At 36.4% G+C, this 23,050-nt stretch overlaps 2 long non-coding RNA genes across 2 annotated transcripts in view; one reads left to right on the top strand and one right to left on the bottom strand.

Annotated features, from left to right (window-relative positions):
• The window catches only part of LOC109026533 (uncharacterized), a 78,366-nt gene that overhangs the window by 42,915 nt on the left and 12,401 nt on the right, over positions 1-23,050 (top strand). The window contains exon 4 of the long non-coding RNA XR_002005540.4: positions 5,806-5,891. This is a non-coding gene — a long non-coding RNA (uncharacterized lncRNA). The remainder of the gene's footprint in view (positions 1-5,805; positions 5,892-23,050) is intronic.
• On the bottom strand, positions 3,378-15,774 carry LOC109026534 (uncharacterized). Its single transcript, XR_002005541.4, has 4 exons — positions 15,722-15,774; positions 11,030-11,394; positions 7,379-7,609; positions 3,378-4,280 (listed from the first exon to the last, which is right to left on the bottom strand). It is a non-coding gene; the product is annotated as an uncharacterized lncRNA (long non-coding RNA).

A 23,050-nucleotide genomic window follows, 5' to 3' on the forward strand; every position in this document is an offset into this window, starting at 1 on the left:
TGAGGGTGGGTCTGCCTCTTCCAGTCCACTGACTCAAATGTTAATCTCCTTTGGCAACACCCTCACAGGCACACTCAGGAATAATACTTTGCATCCTTCAGTCCAATCAAGTTGACACTCTATATTAACCATCACAGTCACACAGTTCTCTAAAACAAAATTATTTCTTAAGCTCTCTGTAATTTATCTTTATGATTTTAAAATGTATATTTCAGGTAAGTTCAGACTCTTTTTCATTGATTGCAATTCAGATTCCTTCAAATTTCTTCCTTTCTCCAAGTAGATGGCTATCTTTGTTTCTCTACTCTATTCCACCTCCCCACTCCCACTCCCTCCCAGAGAAGAATTTTTCATAAATTTAAAGGGCCACACATTTTTCCCGAGGTGCTAAGATTTGCTCCAGACAGATCATTAGGGCTTTCTGCAACTTATCCTACAACCCGACTCCAGCCCACACCACCATCCTCATTAGAAGGCAGCCTACAGAGCATCAGCAAAAAAAGCTGAATTTTTTAAAGGAGAATGCCCTTCCATAGGACAGAGATAACAGAACAAGAATCTAAGGACTATGGGTCACACTTTCTAAAACTCAGCAGATCTGTCTGGAATCAATGTAGTAGACTTGAAAAATCAATTTTTCTAGTTATGCAAATGAGTTTAACTGGCTTTATTTTAAATAGAGAAGATTGACTGTGTTGGATCAGTCCTCTTTTTATTCCAATCAAATGCAGAGTAATATAAACAAAGTATGAGCAGAAGAAAGTTGGGTAGAAAATTATCTAATATACACTATATAAGAGTTCTCCTATGAGTGCGATTCCTTCTGCAGAGGGTTGCCCTGTTAGTCTTCTTTTCTTCTGGGTCTGGTGTAGTGCCTAGCACCTAGTAGGTCTCAATAAATATTCGTTGGATTAATAAACAAAATACCCAACTTTAAAAATTTCCATTGCATGTACTATATGAATAATATTGAAAGGTACTCAATTAGTATAGGGTGAAGAATGCATGGTCCAGCTACATTGTTGTTAGCCGAATAGTTGTTAAATTATTGTAATTTAAAAGAAGTTGGAAAACAATTCCCCACCACCAGCAGCCCTGCCCCCACTGCTCAGTCCCTCCCTCATTATCCCACTTCCCAAGATCTACTCACTGAAGAACGAGGGCCTGGCGCCTTCACTGGCCATCAGTTCTAATTGGGCACATTCTGGCTGGCAATGTCTGGATGAAAATATTTTGAATATAATTCTCAAGTGTGTGTTGAACCAAACCCTCTGGAAAAGCATATGATGTAAAGTGCCTTAAGTTATATTTATTGTCCATGAAAAAACATTCCTGATAGAAATTTTTAGAAGTTTTTTATTGCTGATATGTTTTCATAAGACTCTGGAATACACTGCGAAAGAAACTAATTGTACATAGGGATCCTTTTGTGAAAATAAATTTCATTCTGATTTAATATAAACCCATTAAAACATCTCATTTATCTCTCTTACAATTGATTTTGTTGTATTGTTAAAAGGTTTTCTGTACAAATTTGGCATTGCAGAAGTATGTTTCAAATAGTATGGGAAAAACAAATTATCAGAGTTTATCAGGGGTGGGGAATATTTACAAATCCTCAACTAAACTTGTAGTGTTTGGTCACACGAAGACAAAAACATGAAAGAATACCTGAGAAAAATACTTGAGACAAAGAGAGAAGAAATAAAGCTGTTAGTCATGGACACTTCTGATGCATTTTGTACAGGTATAACTTTCTATACTACAGTGTATTATTATTTACCTTGCAGATAAATCCTCCCTTCCATTTTGAGTTTTGAAAGGGGAAAAATAGACAATTTATGAAAGGATGAAATATATTCAAAGAGCTCTCATAACCCGATTATGTGTTCTTAAGCTCTCTCTGAAGTTTTGATATAATCAAGTGAATAAATAATTTTTTAAAATCTTATGTAATACACTTGTAAGAACATGTCTTATTGCAGATCACTTTTTTATAGAATTATGCTTTAATACATGACAGGAAACTGAATTTTATTAGACAACTAAAACCATAAATAAACAAGGTGAGACTGTTTTTACCGAATTGGGAGATAGAGATCTTGTGAAGGTTTTATTAGCAACTATCAGCTAGGCCCAACAAATGATTATGGCGAAGCTCGGAAAGACAGTAGTCCATCTTAACATAGTCAAAAAGCTTTCAATACAAATAAGTGTCAGGGTTCAAACAAACATATACATCCAAAATTGCTTTGCCTTGGGATAAATCCTGTCTTCGTACCACTAGTCTCATGAATTTCAATCTTCCATAGTAAGTTTGTAGTAAGGCAAAAGATAAATAAAGACATAGGGCATCCAGTAAAGTCATGGAGCCCTGTGACGTCTTTACCCTGAGGATTAAAGAAGCAGGTGGTAGGATAATCAGATCTTATTTGTGGGCCTGGTTTTCTCAAATATGGTTTGTGCTTTATCAAATGTTTTCTCCAATTTTCTATACTTTTTCAAATCTCTTTTTTTCTCTCTCTTCAAAATCTTTATTAGACTCTCCCTTAAAAATACTGTTTCCTTTAATAATTCAGAGTATTCAGAGTATTGACTATCTAATAGATTCTTAAATATGCAACATAAAAATAGTCGGATGAGCCAAATAAATTCCTGTGTTAAGGTACTGTAATTTTATTTTTCACCATATAAAGAGAGCATCATCTGAGAAAGATATTTGGGAAGTAATTACCAAACGAGCTTCCACATAAAAAATGAGGATAGTTGCTGGTCAATCCATTCCCTATTTCAAAACCATTGTGTAATGGATTATAAAACAATTTTTATAGCCTATCTTTAAGAATCACAGTAGACTAATTTACACTCCACCAACAGTGTAAAAGCATTCCTATTTCTTCACAGCCTCGCCAGCATCTGTTGTTTCCTGACTTTTTATTAATAATCGCCATTCTAACTGGTGTGTGATGGTATCTCATGGTTTTGATTTGCATTTCTCTAATGACTAGTGATGCTGAACTTTTTTTTCATATGTTTATTGGCCACGTGAATGTCTTCTTCTGAAATGTGTCTGTTTATATCCTTTGCCCACTTTTTGATGGGGTTGTTTGTTTTTTTCTTGTAAATTTTTTTTAAGTTCATTGTAGATTCTGGATATTAGCCCTTTGTCAGGTGGATAGATTGCAAAAATTTTCTCCCATTCTATAGGTTGCCTGTTTACCCTGATGCTAGTTTCTTTTGCTATGCAGAAGCTCTTTAGTTTATTTGGATCCCATTTGTCAATTTTGGCTTTCCTCAAGGATCTAGAACCAGAAATACCATCTGACCCAGCAATCCCATTACTGGGTATATATTCAAAGGATTATAAGTCATTCTAATATAAAGACACATGCACACGTATGTTTATTGCAGCACGATTCACAATAGCAAACACTTAGAACTAACCCAAATGCCCATCAGTGATCGACTAGATAAAGCAAATGTGGCACTTATACACCATGGAATACTATGCAGCCAGAAAAAAGAATAGGATCATGTCTTTTGCAGGGACACGGGTGAAGCTGGAAGCTCAGCAGACTAACACAGGAACAGAAAACCAAACACCACATGTTCTCACTCATAAGTGGGAGCTGAACAATGAGAACACAGGGAGACAGGGAGTAGAACATCACACACCGGGGCCTGTTGGTGGGTGGGGGGCAAGGGGAGAGAGAACATTAGGACAAATACCTAATGCATGTGGGGTTTAAAACCTAGATGACGGGTTGATAGGTGCAGCAAACCACCTTGGTGCATGTATACCTATGTAACAAACCTGCATATTCTGCACATGTATCCTGGTACTTATAATAAAATAAAAATAAATAAATTAATTAAGAAAAAGAATCACAGTGGAATGAGGGGGCCTTAATTCTTGGAGTCGGGAAAGACATTAGAAATAATCTAGTCTGTATTCTTCATTTTATAAATGAGGGAACTGAGGCCTGCAAAGGTCCAATCACTTTTACAAGATTATACATCTAGGTAATGGCAAAGCTAAAACTCCTCCCTAGGACTCCTGCTCTCTATTCCAGCACTGTGTGCATTATACCATTCAACATCTTCTGTAGTAGTAAAAATATAGGTATCATTGCAGAACATTCCACTTTTGACTGATACACATTCAAATCCCACTATCCAGTATGCATATACAGCCTTAAATGAGAGTCTAGCTTAGAACACAGCAACTGGCAATGTGTTGTTTTCTCAGTTACTTCAATTTCTCTCTATGGAGTCTCCATCTGTCCAGAAAAACATATGTATTTTGATGAAAACCTTAAACTTCTAAGGAAAAATCAGTTGAAGGCTAATGTTAGATACATTTTAAAAAAAGCAAATAAACTTTTGTCAATAAGTAAGGGAAAGGATTATAGAGTAAGCTCTCCAAAGAATAGACTATTCGGTTCCAACCCCTCTCTGAGGTATGTTAGATACATTTTTAAAAAAGCAAATACACTTTTGTCAATAAGTAAGGAAAAGAATTATAGAGTAAGCTCTCCAAAGAATAGACTATTCGGTTCCAACCTCTCTCTGAGGTGTGTTGAGGTTCCTCTACACTCACGGGGCATTAGACAGTTGGTTCTTTTTCTTCTCTAGTGCATCATGTGCATAGAGTAGTATTAAAAATTGGTTTGGACACAGGAGTCCATCTTAAAGCGGATCACGTGTGACCTTGTACATTGTTCCCACAGTTAGGTAAACTCCTTCCTCTTCTCTTCCAACCCCTGTGCCAAAGCCCTCTGAAAATCCCATATGTTATTGCTTTGCAAAACTCAAATCCTGTACATTTGTCCTTGAATATGACAGTAATGTATAGTTTATTTTCCAGATGGAGAAAGTCTTTGTCATAAAAATCAATAACTTTAAAATATATATATTAGTTAACAGTAACTTGGAAGTGATTCAAAGGAAAAATCAAGCTATCTTCACCATTAGTAAGTCCAAGGGACTCATAAAACTTTCAGTGGTGTTTGAATCAAAATATAGGCTGCTCTCTCTTCAATTAATGGAAGTTGCGTAGGAATGTAAGATGGTCTTAATTTATGTAAGTTCTTAAAATTTTTTAATATTTTTATTATGTATTGCCTTTAGTTTAAATTTCTACATAAAACTAAATGACTGAGGCATATTTTTGCATCTACATATTCAAACAATATTTCTCTCAAAATATTAAGAACAAAGTATATTAATTTCAGATATCCCAAACTTGACAATATGTTAAGGTTACGTATATTATTAGTTTTTCTATATAACTCTCATGCTAAACTAATTGATATTTAATTAAAAATATTATTATATTTTAGGTCACAATTTGGCTCCTTAAAATCTAAAAAGAAAAACATTTTTAAAACCTAATAGAAAGATTTCTGAGAATTTTAATGAAAGTTAAAGTGGACTAAAACCATTAAGCTGTACAGGAAAATAGGTTTCACTGCCTGGATTAAATTAAGAGCTGCCTTAAAAATACATATTTTGATATATAAAATATTTTTTCAGAACGTTAAATACATGTCTATAATAACATTGCTTTAAAAGTGAAACCAATTAATTTTGTTTCATTATTCAAACTGGGAAAAATACTAGAACAAAAAAAAGTAATGAAATAAAATACATAGGTGGTGGCTGATTTATGTCTTTTTTAGTCTTTTAACTATTTTATATGACTTTCAGTTTAATAATTTAGCATAGTATTACAGGCAAAAATTAAACTTTCTCTCTGTGTATCCAATTTCTTTCTGACCATGCCACTTCCATGTGTTCTCTCAGATATGAGTTAACAAGACAAATGAGGAGAGAAACTATGACTCTCCATGCTGCAGAAGGAAAATGCTCCTAGCGAACATCTGCTTTGGGTAAAGTAATTTAATTGCAAAGATCACGGTGGTATGTTGAGATTTATTTCAAGGGAAGAGCAAGGAAGCAAAAGAGGGCAGTGGGAACCCTTGACACCCTCCTTCCTTATGGAATTTTATCATCAGCGGTGAAGGGGCCAAGAAAAATCTGTCTTCTTTTGCTTTCCTTTGTATCAATTTCCTCTTTTGAAATAAGGAAGTCTAAACAAAATAGTCTGGACTTTGAAATATTTTATATATGTATGAAATATTTTATGTATATATTTTTCTGTACACACATGTGCAAAACATACACACACACACATACACACACACACACAGTCTAGCCCTTGCCATATTTAGATGTGTTCTCTGGACAGTAAAATCCACCTTAGCTTATAGAGGCTGCTAATTTTCCTGAGATTTCCAAGCCTATTTAAATCTATAGAACGAGCAAATGTCATTAAATGAATCTGTAGGCTCAGGATAAGTGGTTCACCTATATACCTCCAAGACCAACAATAAAAAGCATTCTAACCAAGGCTTATGTTGAGGCAATGCTCATTTAGGAAGTAACATGGACTAGACTGTGATTTATGGAGAAATGGTGGCATAGATACATGTAGAGAGATATGTAAGTTGATTGACTGCAGCAGAAATCTGCTGTTGTACAATCTGTTCAGATACTTGGCATCATTAAAACATTTATGGAATAATGTCTATTGTGTAAGTCATTACCATAAATTTTTAGAGATAGTGGTTGAGATAGTAAATATTCAGAATTTAGGGCATTCATCGGATCTACTAAGACGGACAGGCAGGGAGCACACAGTGGTGTTATAGATGTCAGTAGGTTCCTAGGGTGCCCAGGTTAGGTCTTCTCTTTCTCTTCAACAATTCCAGTTGCCTTTCACATACATACATGAACTAAGAACAACCCTTTCCACTTAGAGAAGTGGAAGGAAGCAAGGAGAGTCTTATGATACCATTTTGAATGAAATAAAAAACGTGGACTCCATGACAAGTCAAGCAGATTCAAAACATGCAAATGAATAGATTGAAGTAGATGCTAAGTGACATCTCCCAAAACATACTTCAAGGCTGACCAGTGAGTTGTGAGGCTCATCCGTGGAGGCTCAAAATGGATCTTAACATGCAAGTCCTTTCCTTCATTCCTACATGTGGGTGGTCTGAATGTTCTTGGACCACTTCTATGTTCTTGTATCATTGGAGGTCACTCAATAAAACTGAAGTGCATTGTTGATAGTTGCTAACATTTGGTATGCATAAACTAAAATTAGCATGATACTTAAGTTTGCTAAAGACTTTAATTCCATAATCCTAATAGATTTCCAGTGATTGAACAATATTATACAGCTCCTCTTGTACAGGAGCTAATAAGTGGTAAAAGTCAAGACCAGAAGCGTTTCTCACACTAGCACAGTGCTCTTAATAGTCCATTCAGCTAAATAATAGGTTGGATCACAAAAAAACAGACTTTTACATACCTTCATAGTCCAGAATAGGAGGTCAAATCTAAGAAGAGGAAACTTGCATAGGAGTAGAAATTGTACACTTTTAGACTTCATTTTGAAATGCCAGATGCAAAGTACAGGATTAGAGAGTCTTTGCTTTATATATATTCGTGATACACAACATCACATTTTAGTAAGAACGTTGATGAACTTGACTTTGTGCAGGGAAGGACGAATGGTCTGGGAAACATACAGTTGAAAGAACTGAATATGGAGAAAGGATTTAGAGTAAGTAGTTGTCAGATGGAAAACAGATTCATTATTCTGTAGGGTTCCATGGCTTCATTTGTGAAAATACAGAGAAGAGATGTGTTAGACAATTCCATAAAAGAGGATGCTTTCTTCTGCATCTCAGTTTCCTACTCTGAAAGAGGGTAATTTTATTAATCCTTGGGCCAGAAACAATGAGGAAACATCTACTTAGCATCTAAAATCTTTAGAACATGTAGGGAATGATGTGCTTTTCCCAGTTCCCCTGTTTGAATGAAGGACTAGTTTTCCTAATTACTGGAAGTGCTTGCCAACTGACAGCTCTCAGGTATCACAAGGCTGTGGAGTGGTACATCCAGAATCAGACACACATAAGGCTGGGACACACAAATAAGCTGCAGGTAGTCCAGATCTTAGAAACCCCCTGGTAACTATCAATGATGACCCAGTGCCTCTTTCTCCACTTATTCCTGTTATAATATCAAGGACACTCACTTTATAGCGAAGGAAATGAAGCAGTGGGCAGAGGTCCATGGAATCTAGGGCTAGTGTCCCATACCACAGCCCCAGAAGCTGCAGGGCTGACCAACCTAATCATTTAGGATGCTGCGTACTCTCTGAATTGATAGCTTTATGATGTTGTGCCCCTAGTGGATAGAATGAATGGGCTTGAGAACCAACATTCTTTCGTCCTCTTGGAGAAATTTTGCTTCCCTTCCCCAAATCTCTGGGGTTCTGTGCATTTAAATGTCTTGGTTCCCAAAAAGGGAGTGTTTCTAGCACATGGCCCAGTACGCATCCCACTGAACCTAAAGCTACACTGCTACCTACACACTTCAGAATCCTCAGGCCAAGGTGCCAGCAGGCAAGATGAAGAGTTACCATCATGACAGACATAACTGACCATGATCGTCAGAGGGAGGCACAGGTGATGACATACAACAGGGGCAGGGAGGAATGTGCTTGGCAAGCAGGTGATCCATTTGGGCATCCCTTGCCCAATTTTGATGGCAAATGGATGTGTGCTGCCACCTGAGAAGAACATGACGACAAGAGGTTCACATAACTCAGGGATGAAAGTCTAGGTCATGCCGGCCGTGCTCGGTGGCTCACGCCGGTAATCCCAGCACTTTGGGAGGCCGAGGCAGGAGGATCACGAGGTCAGGAGATCAAGACCATCCCGGCTAACACAGTGAAACCCCGTCTCTACTAAAAATACTAAAAATTGGCTGGGCGTGGTGGGGGGCTCCTATAGTTCCAGCTACTCAGGAGGCTGAGGCAAGAGAATGGCGTGAACCCGGGAGGCGGAACTTGCAGTGAGCTGAGATCGTGCCACTGCACTCCAGCCTGGGCGACAGAGCAAGACTCCATCTCATAAAAAAAAGAGAAAGTCTAGGTCATGCCACCAGGTAAACTGCACAGAATAGCAGAAGTGAGAGTCGAGGGTGAGCAGTGTCTGGAATGGACTGAAGAAGACAATGAGTATTGGTGGTGGCCTTGAGACCAGTAATGTGGGCTATAGTTTGTCCCATCCTTTTCCTTTTATCAGTTTTCCTCAGGAAAAGAGTTCCATCAGAATCATGGAGGAACTGCTCTCAGAACTTCAATCCCTCCTTAGGCTCCAATGCCACCTGCTATTCCAAGTCACTAACATCTTTCACCTGAAACAGTGTCTTGTCTCATAGGCCAGCCATTATCCACCACATCACAGCTAGAGGGTACTGTCAGCAACAGAAGTCAGATCATATTATTTTTCTGCTAAAAACACCCCCAATGGTTTTCCATCGCCCTTAAAATCAACTTGAACTTCATGGCCCCAGGCTGCTCCACAGAACTCGTCTCCTACTGCTCTCCCTCATGCCCACGTGGGCCAGCCATATTGGCTTCACTCTCATGAGTATGCCAAACTCCTTTCATATCAGGAGCTTGCTCTACCCTTCTGTGTCTGGGATGCACTTTCTCCTGATCTTCACACGGCTGGTGGTGTCACTTCCTTTATGTCTCTGCCCAGATGTCACTTCCTCAGAGAGGTCTTTCTAGACACTATATCTAAAATACCCTATGTCATCTACAACCTAACTGATTAGTTGGCTTTATTTTTTTTCATTGTACATGTAACAATTTCTAATGAGATTGTTATTTTATTATTAACATGTGATTTAGGTATTAAATATTATTTAGGTATTACTGTGAGAATCCCTCATTTAGTGTAAGCTACATGTTTATCTTTATATCTCTAGCACCAAGAATAATGCCTGCCATGTGCTAATTCCTCAGTAGTTATTTATTGAATTAATGAATGATGCATATATAATGTTTACTAAAGATTAACCAGTGAGTGCCTTCAGTGAATTTGTTGCCATCATTTGCAGTGGATTTTGTTGCTTTTCCTTTTAAAGAATAAGCCCAAACTATAGACCACTCTTAAGAATATTATGAATGAAAAATCTGTATATTTATCATATTTTTTAAAACTATGGTTATTACATGACTAGGGTATATAGTATATTACCCTGAAAAAAATTCCACTCTCCAGCTTACTTTGGTAAGAGTATTTAATTTGCCTGAGCCAGATTTTAGTTACAAACTTCCAAATGAGTCATTGTTTCTTTGGGAACATTTATCCTACCTGTTTCCACCACTTCCTCTGGGGAGGTTAATCTAAATTCTGATAATACCAAGAAAGGCAGAACTTAAGTTTTTTTCTTATTATTAACAAGTTTAAATGACTTCTTTTGAACGTTTCCTTTTATTTGAAACACATAATTGTGACTTTCTAAATTGAAGTCAGCCATTAATATATAATTCAGAGCCTACTGGATGACTTTTCTTTGTGGATACTGACGTCATTGTTCTCTTTCTCAATGGTACAAACAAAAACACTTCAGAAAGTAAACCCTTGTCTATTGTTACAGTAAGGTGCATAAATATTCAAGCCTAATATTTTCAAGGTAACCTTTTAGGTAATTACAGACACTGTCCTGCCATTTTATGGAGGGGAACTAATTGATTTATATTTTTTTAAAAAACAAAAGGATTTGATGAAATGTTCAGCTAGCCAACCTGACAACTCTTTTATTTTTGTTTTGTAAGAGTCAAGCTTGACTTCTTACAAAATTACAATTTAGATGTTAAATGACATCTCTTAGGAACATTCAGAAATAGAGATAATTAGAAAAATAAATTTGGAAATTAGCTTGCAGGGCCCTTGGTTAGGGATCTTTGGGCATAGTGAGCCATCTCTTTAAAGAAAAATGAGGTACTATCTTTAAGAGAACTGAAGTTACCTGGACCAAATCACAGCATGGCTTATCTGCTTCCTCCCTCCCTCAAAGGTAAAATCCTCTCTGAGACACAGAAGTATCTGGTTAAATTTTATCTCAAGATAGCCTACTTGGGACAACATGCATTCACCTGCTGTGGAAGACAGAATAATGCTTCCTGGAAGATGTCCATGTCCTTCTTCCTAGAACCTGTGAATATGTTAACTTATATGGCAACAGGCATTCTGCAGATGTGATTAACAACCTTAAGATGGAGAAGCTATCCTGGGTTATCCAAGCAGGCCCAATGTAATCACAAGGGTCCTGGTAGGAGGTCAGAAGAGCCAGTGATGTGACAATAGACATAGGTCAGAGTTATGTGGCCATGAGCCAAGGAGTGTCGGCTGCCTCTAGAAGCTAGAAAAGGCAAGGAACAGACTCTCTCTTGAAGCTTCCAGAAGAAACTGGCTGTGCAAATACTCCATAGGACTCATTTTGGCCTTCTTATCTCCAGAGCTGGTAAGAGAATGAATTTGTGTTGTTAAAGCCACTAGGATTGTGATGATTTATTACAACAGCAATAGAAAATGAATACACCTACATTACCTTGACCACAATTTCAGGTGAAGACACTAGTTAAATATTTGCCTGAAGCTCACTCTGTACATTTGGGCATAAGAAAAGCTCTTCAGACTGTGGTTTTGAGGCAAAGTGACACAAGGGAGTACAGATCCTCTTCAGCATGTAAGTTTAGTTTAAGCTTAAGCATATTTTATATCTTAAATTTTTTAATGTATCTACTCAAATCTAGTCTAAATCTAGTGTAGTAACTCTGAGCAGAAGGCATAATTCTAATGAAAGCATAGAAAAAATCTCAAGGATTATATGTGTAGTTTGAGTAAGGCATGGCTTCGTTTCAAATGAAATGAAATCAGATCATGAGATTTAAGATTGAGAAACGCTGACTTAGAGGCACTGAGACTTGTCTACGTTTCCTGGGAAATTCTTCTTATACTTTATTTTTCCTCTTCACTATCATTATGACAGTTTCCTATTGTATTACATTTATTTAGTTCCTTAACTACACCATTGATTCCTCTGTGATTAGGATCATGCCTTAATCATTTATGTGATTCACACTTAGCACAGGGATAATGATTTAGTTTATGCTCAATATGTGTTTAATAAATTTGAATTCTCATTCTGGGATTTTAGGATCTTTTGCTGAATATCTATAATTTTAAGATCCTTTGCCAAATATTGTAGAATTTTTACCATGCAGATGCCAATGAAAGCATTTGGTACTCCTGATCAATAAATAATTGTTTGGCTCTATTAAAAACTACACACTTGTATCCTGTGTCCAATTTTTATCTCCCAATTATTTGATAAATCTCCATTGATTGTTTTATTTAAAAAATTATTTTTTCTAGACTGTTAATGACAGAGCCTTTAGAAATAAGTTACATAAGATTAATGTTTTATTTTGTTGGTTGACCTCTCAGGGCTTTTTTCCATTTTGGCCTTCAGAAGTCAACAAATTAAATTATGAAACTATTTCTTCCCTTATTCTTTCACATCTTTGCTCCCAATTTTTTTCTTTTGCCTCATCCAAGTGAGGATTCTCCCGCCTGGATTTTAACTGTCTTGATTTGTAGCTGGCTCTTTTCTATAATGTACTTATGTCTTATTTTATCTGTAAACTATTATGTTAATCTGAACCCTAGAATCTTTTAAGCGACGTAATCACTTACAATGTTATCAATATCTCCTTCAGAAAATATTATTTTGATCTGAGAGTTTCAATCTAATTCATCCTGGAATTGTAAATTTCTCTGAACTGCTAACTTTAGCTACCACCACTCCTATCCCTCAATGTCCCTGTTCAGATAGAATAGGGGCCAGAAAGAGTTCTCTCTTTTTTTTTTGAGACAGAGTCTTGCTCTGTCGCCTAGGCTGGAGTGCAGTGGCACGATCTTGGCTCACTGCAAGCTCTGCCTCCCGGGTTCATGCCATTCTCCTGCATCAGCCTCCCGAGTAGCTGGGACTACAGGCGCCCACCACCACGCCCGGCTAATTTTTTTATTTTTAGTAGAGACGGGGTTTCACCGTGTTAGCCAAAATGGTCTCCATCTCCTGACCTCGTGATCCGCCCACCTTGGCCTCCCAAAGTGCTGGGATTACAGGCGTGAGCCACCGCGCCCAGCCCAGAAAGAGTTCTTTATTTCTTCCCTATATATATCAAAAATAAAAACCAAAAGCTTCACTGGTAAAGGTTACTACCCCACTGGATATTTTTATTCAAGTGGTCATAATTTTAAAAAATTAAATTTTGTGCACTTTGTAGACTAAGTTTTGCCTGAAAGTAGGTAACTTTGAGGTAGAGCAAACCAATGCCTCAAAAAGGGATTTCCTTTATTACCAGCTAAGGAGTATTTTTGAATATCGATCACAGCTAATAATTTCTGAGAATGCATTTACTTTTTAGAATATTAACTATTTTGATCATACAGAATTATTTTTTTTTTTGCGCTGAGAAAGAGAAATCTCTATTCTTCCTATAGTGAAAGTGCATGGCACATAACAGTCCAATAATTTTATCACCTTCACTCATAAAATAATTGCAGAGTGGGAAAAGGCATCCTATCAAAGGAAAAAAAAAGTAAGGAGAAAACCTATGTTAAATAATGGAATATCTAACTGTAGAAATGTTTTTAAAAGTAACATTGTTCCTTTAAATTTAATGCTGACCACAATGCTTTGTAATTTTCCTTACGAAAACTGGATTTTCCCAGCATGACACCCAGTGCTGGCATCAATATCAGACGCTTAAAAATACTCATGCCAAGGAGTTAACAGGAAATATCTTGGCAAATTCAGAGTCAAAAGGAAAGCACAAAATTGTCAGAACGCATATCGTGTTTCTCAGAATTATCTGTATCATGTTGGAAGTTTTTATACGGAAGTGTGTGTTGACACAAATGATTAAGGCCAGGATTCCTACAATTGACAGGAAAATGACCTATAAATAATGACCTCTGATGGACTTGTCATGCAGTCATTAAGTGAAATATTCTAGTACCAGTTTCCTCTCTTTGGTATCCCAGTTTCCGGCTTCTGTGAAGTACTTTTCCTTTGTGAAGATCACTCATTTTACCTGAGACCATCAGATTTTCTCTGGGCTTTATGAAATGATAATTTCATTTACTGTCTTAGCAGATAGCAATATCAATTGAGTTTCACAGCCTTTTTGGGGCACATTTTTGCTTACACGAAAATTTTTTCTGAAGAACCTCTTATTTCTATTGGTACCTAAAATGCAAAGTAAACTGCTTGAAATATTGAAAGTTTAGGATTTTTTCAAGTTTAAGATAAAAGTTAATTTTTAAAGTCATTAAGCAACTAGTTTGCCTATTATTTTATATAATGTATTATCGATTTTTCATTAAATTAATACATTTCAATATAATTCCTTGGGAAATGGTATTCAGAAACTTGCAAATGAGATATCATATTTCAATTATCTCACCATATATGTATATCATAAATGAAATGTAAATTTCTAGAAAACTAATTTTATTAACCAAACTGAGGACAGTGAATGAAATCACAGTTCACTTTTAATTTTCATAGGGCCCATTCAGGTTTTCTTCTCTTTAGTCATTTCTCCTTCTAACCCCAAAACACCCTATGAACCAGTGGTCTATTTTCCTTCTTCTTCTTTCCCTTTTTCCCTTCCTTCCTTCATGTCTGTGGGTAAGAGATTGCAGAGGAAAAGTAATAGGTGATAAGCCCTGTCTTCTAAACCCACAAGCAAGATGCATGGATTTAAGCACTTAAAGGAAAAGAAAAATAAAGAATTTGAAACCATGTCACAATATCACCATATTATATTACATCAATAAATAACATCATTGAAGCAAACATACAATTGAGCCTGAGAAACACTTACAGGAATCAAAAGCTGAGGGCTGCACCACCAAAGAGAGAATCAGTACCCTATAAATTCTACATTTCATGACTTATGTTGCTCATTCTAAATGCTAATCTTGGGATAACATTTTTTAGGAGCACTTTTTTTAAAATTTATTTTTAATTTTAATTCATTTATTTTTTGAGGCAGAATTTCACTCTTGTTCCCCGGGCTGGAGTGCAGTGGCACGATCTCAGGTAACTGCAACCTCCGCATCCAGGGTTCAAGCAATTCTCCTGTCTCAGCCTCCTGAGTAGCTGGGATTACAGACATGTGCCACCATGCCCAGCTAATTTTTTTATATTTTTACTAGACGGGGTTTCACCATGTTCGTCAGGCTGGTCTCAAAGTCCTGACCTCAGGTGATCCTCTGGTCTAGGCCTCCCAAAATGCTGGGATTACAGCCTGGCCTTAGGAGCACTTTTAAAATGACCACTTTTAAAACTCCCACATAAACAATCTCACATTAGAAGATACGTAAGAAAGAAATAATATATTGATCCTGTAACAAGGTATAGAAATTCAAAATGAAAAGGACCTTAGAATTATTTCATTTAAACTTCTGATTTTAGAGCCAATGAAAGTGAACTTGAGAGAACTTGGAGCCAATGCGACTTGCCTACATCCACAGGGTCAAAAATAAAACTGGTCTCTAATCAACGAGAATCTGATAGAATGCTGTATGTTCTGAAAGCCAATTCTAATCACGAGCCTTGGATTAATTAAAGTCCCTGGAACTTGCAATTTCTGTTCTCTCCCTCTGCCTCCTCATACATTCTCTTTGGATGGCATGTGTACCAATCAACATTGCTGTGTGGTTTACACTAGAGGCTGGAGACTATGAGAAGAGGAATAAGACCCAACACCTACCTTTATAAAAGACTCACAATCGGCCGGGCGCGGTGGCTCACGCCTGTAATCCCAGCACTTTGGGAGGCCGAGGCGGGCGGATCACGAGGTCAGGAGATCAAGAACATCCTGGCTAACACAGTGAAACCCTGTCTCTACTAAAAATACAAAAAAAATTAGCCGGGCCTAGTGGCAGGCGCCTGTAGTCCCAGCTACTCGGGAGGCTGACGCATGAGAATGGCATGAACCAGGGAGGCGGAGCTTGCAGTGAGCTGAGATCACGCCACTGCACTCCAGCCTGCGCGGCAGGGCGAGACTCTGTCTCAAAAAAACATAAAAATAAAAATAAATAAAAATAAAAAAAGGACTCACAATCATGAAGGAGAGATAAAACATGCACACATAAAATAAAATAAAAGGAGAAATTCAATACTTGACAGTGAAGTCTGGTGCCATCCAGCAGAGTCCTAATTGGAGTCTCTTGAGCTAATATCTTTGCCCCTTGAACCACTTTGATCAAGGCTTCATGAATAACCTTTCTAGAGCACCTCTGTGACTCTACTCTTTTCCTACTTGAAATCAATGGGTGGCCGTATCAGAAAAAAAATCTAGTCAGCACTTAATACAATACGAACTCTCCTTCCACCCTTCCTCCAGATCTTTTCCTAGGGTTAGGTCTCATTAGCCACCTAAAATGGAAGTGATCTCCAGCCAAACGGCACAGCCCACTATTGCCTGACACACTATTTTTTTAAAAAAATTTGCCTCTTTTCTCCTGTTTGTGACATGCTATGTGGTATGCCTTCTCTTCATTCTTGTATCAAAATTCTACCATCATTCATAGCCCAGCCTGAGGGCTGCCTTTGTCATAAAGCCTTTCTTGCCCAATCAGGAGTAATCTTCCCATGCCCAGAACAGCTTTGGAAATAAGGCTATATTGGTTTGTAGGCACTTAACACATTTGCCCCCCAACTATACTTCCATTTTTTTTTCTAGTATAGTGTATGTTCATTGAGAACTAGGAATATCAACCTCAGATAAATAATAAAATTTGGAAAAATAGCAGTACAGCTTTCTAATAGAAAATCTCAGGAACTAATTTTTAAAATGCTAGTTAAGAAGGAATTTAACATTTACTTGGCCTAACTTGTCTCTCAATAAAGAAACAAAAAGAGCTGAATATTTTATGAGAGAGTAGGTTTCATTTTTAAACAATTATAATTGAAGAAAATCTTTGATGCATTAGAATAAGCCAAGATTTCTTAGGACAATGAAAGCACAAACCATATAAAAAATTTTTTTAGTTGGACTTAATTAAAAGTAAAAAGTTTGGCTCTACAAAAGGCACTACTAAGAAAATGAAAAGTCAAGTCATAGAAAAAATAATTCACAATACGTATATTTGATAAAGGCATTGAATCTAGAATATAGAAAGAAATCTCATAATTCAACGATAAAAAGGCAAAAAAAGAGAAAAATATTTGAACAAATACCTCACAAAAAGACATACAAATAGCTAATAAGATTAGAAACAGATGCTGAACTTCATTAGTCATCAGGGAAATGCAAATTAAAACCACCATAAGATACTACTACATATCTACTAGACTAGCTAAGCTTGTAAAAACTTGACAGCATCATCTGTATTGAACACATATAGCAAATAGTACTCTCATACACTATTAGTGGGGTATAAAGTAGTAAGCCACTTTGGAAAACAGGTTAGGCAATTTCTTATAGTTAAATACGTATTTTTAAAAATGGACCCAGTAGCTGACTTCTAGGTATTTACTCAAGAAAATATGAAAACATATACTCACAACAAGATTTATACATGAATGTTTATAGCAAACTTACTCAACCTGGAAACAGCTGAAATGCTCTTAGGTAAATGATAAATTGTGAAATACCACGTAACGAAGTACTACTCAACAATAAAAAAAATTACTACTATACATGCAACAGGATGAATGAATCTCCAAATTGTACTGAGTGTAAGAAGCCAGACTGAAAGAAATCCACAGTGCATGATTCCATTCCATAGTGGCAGAAATGGTTCCCATGTTGAGGGTGGAAAGGGGATTATCTGCAAAAAGGCTTCAAGAAGCTTTTGGTGTGATGGGGGTGTGCTGTATCCTGATCATTCAACTCTTATGACTGCACAGTGTAAAAGAGAAAAGATTGTATTTACCTCTACAAAGGGTGAATGTCCCCCTTCCCTGGAAGGCTACTTATTTTTACAGTAATAGGTTAACTATGGAATATATACTATTATTTCAAACTAATTGAAATATATCAATTTAGTGAACTATCACAATCGTTTCAAAGTCAATCATACTGAAAATTCACTCATGGCAGCTTTTCTTTAATTGCAACACAGCAGAAAATGAAAGAGAGACATTCCAAAACTCATTTCCCAAAATTCTTGGGGCTAGATGTGCTCTGGTATTCAGAATTATTTGGATTTTAGAATAATAATGTGGTGCATGTATTATACCCCATCTGTAGCAACCCTTAATTAATATATTAATACTTTTGTTGTGAAACACATGAAAATTCATACAAAGTAAGTTAAATTAAGACTATTTATAGCCTCACGTCAGTTCAGAGCATGTTTTTTAGCCAAATAAGTTCTAATACTACAGTTACCCAAATCTTCAGTTTGGATTTGGGAATTGCAAGTAAGGAAATGTGGACCTGTTTTAAATAATCAATTTATCATTGATTATTAAAATGGTTCAATAGAGAACATGCTTGCCATGTTCCAAGGTTATATACATGGTTGTGATGAACTGGAACTGTTGTCAAGTATAGGAATCTTGGCTCATACTAAATTCATGGCATTATTCTTTGAGCGGGGAAATTTAATCCTAGACGAAGACAGAGTTTTTGGTTTCAGTGGACTTACAATGAGGATAAAGTAACATTTCTTTGACTTGAATGAAACATCCTTTTACTTTTATTTTCATTTTAAAATGTATACCCATAACACAAAACTATATGAAATGATGGATCTCTTTATACAAAATACAGTTTTCCCATTAAAATGAAAAATCAAAAAGTTTAACATGGAACTGGAGACTAAATTTTAGTCTTAAATATTACATTTTTCACTTGAATCATTGCTTAGTTCTCATTCAACTGGGCCTGATAACTTCTATGTCCTGGCCGTGCTTATAGGCACAGGTGTGTGTATGGACATCTGCCTCCATGTCCTAAGGAAACTCTGATAGACATGCTATAAAATGGAGGTAATGTGATACAGTACAAAGAGCATGAAGATGGGGGTTAGTCTCAGATTCTAACTTCTCTCTTAAAAACCTATGACTGCAAATAATTCAGCTGTTCTGAACCTAAGTTTTATCAACTATAATTGAGACCTGTAAATAAAACTTTTTAGAATTGTTTTTAAGATTTCATAAGATACTGTCCAGCATTCAATACAGAGTAGGCACTTGATAAGTGGTAATTATAGTGAGTTTATTTTAGTATTAATAAACTTTAACAGAGAAATCTATGGTTAAAAAGAGAAGTATATAATTGTGTTAGAGACTGGCTTAAACTTCATCTTGTGAAAATGTTATTCACTTCTACCTATAAAACTATTACAAATTTCCAGCACTGGAATTTGGCAAGAGATATGTTTCACAGTGTTTGATGAAACCACACATGACCGACTGACTCACAACATCCCTTATAAAACCCATGGTCAGGAATCACAATCCAACTAGTGTAAAGAAAGCTCAGAATTATAGAAGAAAAAAATTACAGGAAAAAAAAATTCATTCAATAGGAAAGACGTAAACTGTAACCAGTGATGCTCAAAAATTGAAGGTCTGATTCAATCTTGACATAGCGAATGAAATTGGATTCATTTTATGAAAGCTTGGCTATATTATCTGATGAGGCAAATGAGGGAAGAAGGTGTTTCATTGCAAAACATTAACTGTAAACAATCAACTAGAATCCATTAAGCTGTTTATTCTTGAAATCATTCTTTCAGACTGATTACTTAAGTATCAAATGCAATAAAGCAATCAACTTATTCTTCTTTTATTTATTTGTTTTTTTACTACTTAGTTCTTATGGGAAATTCTATCCAGGTCATCATAACACAATTGAAAACAACTGATAATGAAAAGAATGCTAATTGGTTTCCTCTCTCTCTTATCACTGATCCGTACACAGTAAGTAATGCTTCCACATTCTTCCTCCTGTTTGTATCCAACTTTTCTATATATCTAGACTTTAACATTTTTTGGAAGAAATCATGAACTAACAAAGCAATGCACAGCATTGATAAGCTATGTTAAATAGTAGACAGTGCAATGGAATAGAAATAGTGTGTTTAAAGTCATTAGACCAAATATTTATTGCGCAAGCACTAACACAAGTGCCAAGGTTAAAAAAATGATACCCAGGCTTTGGTTATGGGAACCCAGAGTCTAGTAGGGGAGATATATAAATACACAAATACAGCACAGAACAATACATGTAATAACAGACTGTAGCCAAAGTAATAAACATTTAGACAAATAATAAACAGGCTGGCCCACAGAGACAGGGCCATTATGCTACTCAAAGCCTTGTGTTCTGCTCTGCAACTTCTGTGACTAAATCAAATCATCTTAAGTTGGGTCAGCCAAAAGCTGTCTGCCATTCCAGTCCTTCAGTCCCACCTCCTTCAAAGAGACTACTGGTAGGACTAAATTCCTGAATTCTCAGGCCTGTAATTCCTGTTTAATCCAGCCAATATCCAAAGTCTCAGTGACCTCCTTTTTAAAAAAATAGTATTAATATAATCTATGTGCCACATTTTCTTTATCCAGCCTATCATTGATGGGCATTTGGTTTGGTTCCAAGTCTTTGCTATTGTAAATAGTGCTGCAATAAACGTACATGACCATGGCCATAATCATGACTATAACCATGAGTGACTATAACCATAACCATAACCGTGATCATAACCAATACGATAACCATGACCATAACCTTAACCATGACCATAACCATAACCATAACCATAACCATGACCATAACCATAACCATAACCATAACCGTAATGCTTCTTATCTTTACTGCCCTCCTCTTCAGCTTGGATTCCACAGTCCATTTTTTCAATTACTCTTTTCTTCCCTCTGAACTCCAATTTCCTCTGCCTTTTCATTGCCTTTATTTAGCAAAACTAAATCCTAAAGGAATCCATTTTAGAATGACACTTAAGGAAATAATAGTAGGACAAAGTAACACTATAAATTTATCATTATCGTCTAGGTCATTAGCAGTGCCTGCGTAGCCCAGTGTATTTCTCACTCACTAGCCTCAATTATTCACACTTTTATTAACTTTTTCTCACTCTCAATTTACACCATGCCAGACCCATCATTTTTCAGACCCAGATGAATTCACTTTCTAAAGAGAAAAATAGAAGGTATCATATGGATATACTCTTAATTCCCTTAATTGGATAGCATTTGCACTCATCCTGTTATTCTCTTGTTCAAAGAGGAGAAACATTGTCCCCTCTCCTGTTTAAGATCAGTCCTTTCACAACTGCCCTAAATTCAATTCCCTCCCACCCTCCCAGGGAGCATGCAAAGTCCATTGTCTCTTTTCCCTCCTGTGTAATTAATCCCCTTCTTTCTCAAATGGCTCCTTTCTGTGAACATTTAAAAACTTCTTTTCATTTTTAAAACAAAACAATAAAAATACAACTTTCCTTGAACCCAATTTTACCCCTATCATCTTCTGTTTCTTGACTGTGACAGTCAAATTTCTTGAGTATCCAAAGTGCATCTGTCCTCTTTTTAACCCCGCATTCTCTCCTCAACAGACTCTAGTCTGCCTTATGAACTTAAGTACTATGTACTTACATGCTCCACTGACAAATCTCTTACTACCATCAACAATGACCTCCCTGCCACTCAATCCAAAAAGCAGTTTTCTATTCCTTGGCCTGGTTTTCTCTGAGTAGTGCTGATCCCTTTGGGTTAGAAGTTAATATAAAGTAGTAGTTAAAACTGGACTCTGGAGTCAGACGGCCTGGGATGGCTTGCTGGATCTGCCAAGTACTAGCTAGGATCTCAAGCAATTAATTAAAATTTCTTTGTTCCTCTGTTTTCTTCCACGTAAAAGAGAAATACCTGCAATAATAGTACCTTTTCCTAGGACTGGCATAAGAATACAATAAATATTTGTGAAGTTCTTTGAACATAGCCTGATACCTACTACATTCTCAATAATGTCACTTTAATTTTATTGACACACTCCCTCCTTCTTGAATAACTCTATTCTTAGTTTCCCAAACTTCACACTCTGTTCGTTTCGGTAGAATGACTATTTATGACTGCACTGGAGACCATACAAAAGGAAAATGATATGCTCAGGGGTTTAATAATGTCAACTGAAATAGAAAGCCTCTCCGTGATCCTAAAAAATCTCTTGCTTTTGTACATATGAATTTATTTTTGTTTGTATGTACCAGGGTAGATATGGCTAAAAATTTAACTCAACATTTAAGTATCTGGGTTAGTATAGAATTACCGTGTAAGAGGTATTCACAGACTTTCCAAGTTTCCTAAGTGGAAAATTAGGGCATTGATTATGAAGAGATAGAAATACTTAGGTACACATGCATAAAAGTGAAAATTGTGAATCTACTTTAAGCATTCTTTCAATGGGCCGCTTATTTTCTTTAAGGCCTATTCCTATCACCCTTATTGTGTCTAGACCTATAGCTAGAGAAATCTGAGTCCATTTCAAGAGAGACAAGTGAATAATCCAAGCTAGGAAGAAACAGGTTATACTCCAAAGATAGCAATATTATTCTAAATTATATTGGCATAAACCTAGGGGAGCTACATGGGAATAAATTAGTAGGGTGTTAAACCAAGCAGCATAAAACACAACATTGGATCAGGCCAAATTAATCAACGCAGGTGCACTTATTCCAGATTTAACATGGTAGGTTGGACAGATAAGAGTGTTCTCTTTGTGACTTCTTTCTTTCTACATGTCTTAAGGTCCAGCCCTGCTTCCTGTTAGCACCCTAGACAATATTACCAATACTTGGTTTTATATACTATTTATTTTCCAATAACCTCAAATATATATATCCCACTGCCGTTTTTTTCTCTGAGTCCTAGACCTTTCGATTTCAAAGAATCTTCTCAAAATCTCCATTTGGATATTTGAAAGAGAGAAATTTTAAAATCCATATATCCAAAAATAAACTCATCATTCCTCTCCTAAAGATGGACACCCTAGAGTGCTCCTCTCCTACAAATGGCTAGACTATCCACCCATTCACGTAAGTGAGAAAACTGGGATTCCTTCATCTTCACTGCCAAT

Source organism: Gorilla gorilla, chromosome 3 (genome assembly GCF_029281585.2).
Source record: "Gorilla gorilla gorilla isolate KB3781 chromosome 3, NHGRI_mGorGor1-v2.1_pri, whole genome shotgun sequence".
Classification (NCBI taxonomy): Eukaryota; Metazoa; Chordata; class Mammalia; order Primates; family Hominidae; genus Gorilla; species Gorilla gorilla.